This window comes from Olea europaea, chromosome 11 (assembly GCF_002742605.1).
Source record: "Olea europaea var. sylvestris chromosome 11, O_europaea_v1, whole genome shotgun sequence".
NCBI classification, from domain to species: Eukaryota; Viridiplantae; Streptophyta; class Magnoliopsida; order Lamiales; family Oleaceae; genus Olea; species Olea europaea.
In genome coordinates this window covers 33,326,622-33,331,072 of record NC_036247.1, presented here as the reverse complement: position 1 = coordinate 33,331,072, position 4,451 = coordinate 33,326,622, and positions in this window count along the sequence as shown.

Here is a 4,451-nt window from a genome sequence, read left to right as displayed (position 1 = left end):
GGATCTAGATATATTAAAAATTGATTTTGAGCTACAGCAAACGGGATTAAATCATTTAACTTCAATGAAAAGTAGAAAATTGATCTTATATTAATATCTAAGGACATAAGCATTAATAAACCCCGCTCGTCTTAGACCTTCCACCCTTAATATCTTGGATATTGTCCATAACATACCATGTTAAGTTACTTTATGCATGTTTTCATTTTTAGACTTATTATTACTATGGAGATATTGTTACTCCTCATTCGTCAAGACTCTAAGTATCGATCATGTGGCAACTAATTAACAAGTCTTATCAGACTTGCACCCCATATTACTATCATATCTGACCCAATCAGGGCCATATCTTATAAGATAGCTGAAGTGATGCATTACCTCAGTTGAGGTGCATGACCTTCCATAGCCTAGAAAAGATGTTATAAACTGCTGTAGAGTAAATCAAAGGTAATTAGCATCTTAATGTGAAATGCATCACTTGCTTCAATTATTCCAAGAGATCTTTTGTATAAGATTTCTCTATGATTGATGGATATAACATCTTTATAACAAATGCCTCGAGCAACTTGTCGGTTTACGTTTTAGAACAGGGCTGGCCCTGGGGTAAGACTAACAAGGCAATGGCCTAGGGCCTCAAATCATATGGGGCCTCAAAAATGAAAAACAATTCACTTAAGAAGTTCAATTAAATTTAAAAGATAGTTCAAATCCAAATATATAAAATAATAATAATAATAACCGGTGTGAAACATGCTTTTTGGACATGAGACTACAAGAGTAGAACCGTGTGAAACTGGTTTACATAATTACTCTTTTGTCCCTTATCTCAATTGGTCAAATTTGAATTAACTGTCCATATTAATGAAACCTTGCATTATTATTTTGAGCAATTAATTATGTGATTAATTTGAACCAAACCTAGTTGTTCTTTTATTAGACATTTACTAGGTCTTTTTGAGTACAGAAATTCTTTAAGTTTAAGATTAAAAAATTGTTTTAAGTACATTAATTAGATTAAAGAAATCGATTTAAGTTTGAAATGTACGAAGAAAATAATAATAAAGAAACATATGGTATCCTTGTGAACAATACTATAATTATAAGACAATCGTCTTCACTTGCATTGACTTGTATTAAAGTTAAGCAAAAGTTGATCCACTTGATTAGTATATTAATCTACTTAATTTGACATTAATTTTGGCTTCTTCTTACCAATTATTAAAGCATCAAGAGTCGATCGCAAGCTGGCAACCTTGGTCCGACTCTAATTTCTTTGAAAATTTCTATAAAAATATAGATGAAGTGGTCTTTAGCTGCCATCAATTTACATTTTAATATCTATACATAACTTCTCGAGTGTTGAAAATTTATTTGACTTATCACTAAATACAAACACGTGTTTTCGAGTATTTGAAATGTTTGAGAGAAGCATATCATAGTCATGCACGAGCCATTAAGAAGTTTAAATTCATTAACATTATAATTTCTGTAAATATTTTTGTAACATAAATTTGTATCTAACCACTTACAATTAAGCAATTTAAGTTTGATTTCAAATTTGAATTGAATATCAATATCATGTTAGGATTGTCCATGGATAAGATTTTGATCTGAATTTGATAAAATTAATGGGAGATAGATTAAGATCGTCTCCTAGATAATATTTAAACATGAGATACTCTCCATTTTAAAGAGTCAATCTCTAAAATCATATTTCAAAAGACTCTTTAAATTAACATTTTAAAGTAGAGAGTTGAGTTCGGCTGTCCAAATTTTGAGAGTTGAACTCAACTCTCGATAATTAAATGCATTCAAGGTGTTTCAATTTTCAATGTAGAAAAATAATAAAATAATATAAAGAAATGCTAGTTAAAATAAAATATAAAAAAAAATAATAAATATTTTTTTTGAGTAATAAAATTAAGTATTAAATATAAAGATTTTGTTGGAGTACTTCAAAATTTTAACTCTCTAAATTTGTAGATACTCTTCAAATGATAGAATATACTTCTTAAAAATAAAAAGCCTCTTCAAAATGCTCTAAGAGTCACAGTCCTATAACCATATTTGAAACAAATATGAATATAGATCAATCTAATTCCATGACACCTTGATCTGATTTGTTATAATAATAATACAATGGATTTTATATATTATCACATAATTTATTACAATCTCTCTTTTTTCTTTTCCTTTTTTTTTCATTTTGAAATTTGTATTATACTTTACACATAATTTCAAAATAATAAATAACATTAAATAGTAGTATAATATTGTTAACTGAAATATTTAGAGAATTTATAAGTTTTTATTAATTAAAATAAGATAAAAAAAATTAACTAATTTATTTTATAAAAGTAAACAACGAAAAGGGTCAACAAGTTCGAGTTTCTTTCATAATTTCGAACTTTCCACTTCTCACATCAAATATTCACTAGGATATCACAGAATTTGCAATCTATATACCTAGGTCTTTTAATTGTAGACATAGAAGTTGATTAATATAATAAAAAAAAAAATTCTTTCCAAAATTTTCAATTTCGGATCGAATTATCAGATTGGATATCCGATAACATAGATAATCGGATATGAATTTAAAAATCGAATATTCATTGGATTATCGGATCGGATCAAATATAGGCAGATATGGTCCATATTTGATTCATTTATGGCTCTAGGCTATAGGATGGCTACTTTTCAAAACAGCTAAGGTCCTTGAACCTATGACTGATGGAGTGACGCCTATGAGAAGAAGCCTCGACTGTCAAAATAAGGCCACATGTCTTTTTATCCAAAGGTGAAAAATAGCTCACATAGATGAGTTGCTATTATGTGGTTGGAAATAAATTTTGACAATTCATAAAGTTTTATAATTTTGCCAAACGGAAGCTAAATTAGTTGACATTATATGTAAAGTGCATACCATTTCTAATGCCATGTCTCAACGTAATGCCATTTCCTCGTCATTGCAATTTGCAGATCGAGTAAGTGCAACTATAATGCAACAATGTGAATTGTTGTACATGTAGCTACTAACGAATAAAGGAACAGAGAGACGAATGTCTTCAATGGGGATGTGGGACTACAAGAGAGAGGATGCAAAGAAATAGTTAATGATAAATTATATAACTAGTCTGCGTCTTGTGCATTGCACGAATTTTGTATTTATTTTGATTTTATTAGCGTAAAATTTATAGATTGTACAAAAAATATTTGGAAATAAGAAATGTTTGTTTGATTCCCATATTTTGGTCGACTGTATATTTTATGTCACGATAATTTATTCTTATTCTTATAAATAAGTATAATGAATGTTGTGATTGTATATATGTCAACGATAATTTATTTTTAATTATTTTTTGTATTTTTTTGTTTAATGCACATGAAGATTTTTTTTTTATCTGATATTGCAAATAAATTGTAAATTGAATTTTACAAAATGCTTTTCTTTAGCAACTTCAATTTGAGAGGCTATACCTGTAGTTCAAAAATAACTCATGCAGTTGTAAATTGAAAGAGAATATCCACATACACAAACATTTAAATAACAAACTCAGGTTCGCACGTAAAATAACTTGAAGTGGTAGTTACTGGATGACCAACTCCCTTGTTGGTGTAAGAATTAAAACCCTAACAGCAGACCTATTCTTCGAACGATACAACAGTCACTCAAAGGTTGGTAGGGCAAAAGAATTATAAAAAATTAAATAAAATTTATTTGAAAGAGAAAAGAATTAAAAAGAAATTTATATAAATTGATAAAAAAAATAATTATTTATAAAGTAAATTTTTCAATTTTAATTAAATAATATTTATATATTCTTCATTTAATTTTCATAACTTTATTTTATTTTTTACTTCTAAATAATTTTAAACAAATTTTTTTACTTATATAAGTAATTTTTACATATATTAGAAATATTTTTTGTTAATATATTTATTTTTAAATTTTTTCTTTACTAAAAGTGATTTTTTTTTTTTTTACTTATAAAAGTGGTCATCATGAAGTAAGACGGGAGGTATGGAAAGTTGCGTGTTACATAAATTCATATTACTTCTCTTACACTGCATATATAATATAAGCAAATGAGTTGATTTGAAAAGGCGTGGCCATAGCGTATGAAAATGGAGAACGGAAAAGTAAAAAATAAATAAAAATTGAATAATTATCCATGCACGGAAACCACACTATATATAATTTTTTTTAATTCTTTTCTCTTCATTTTTTTAACATACAAATAATTTTTTCGTTAAAACTAAAAAATTAAGTTTTATTTGGAAGAGAAAAGAATTAAAAAGAAAAAAATTGATTTTTTTAAGAAAAAACAACTTATACGCAGTTGTTAACACATATGTTTAATCTCCGTTTAACTATTTTCAATATTTATTTAGATCATTCGATATCTCTACGATATAGTTCTCAAAATGAGTTTCGAGAGAATGTAAAACAT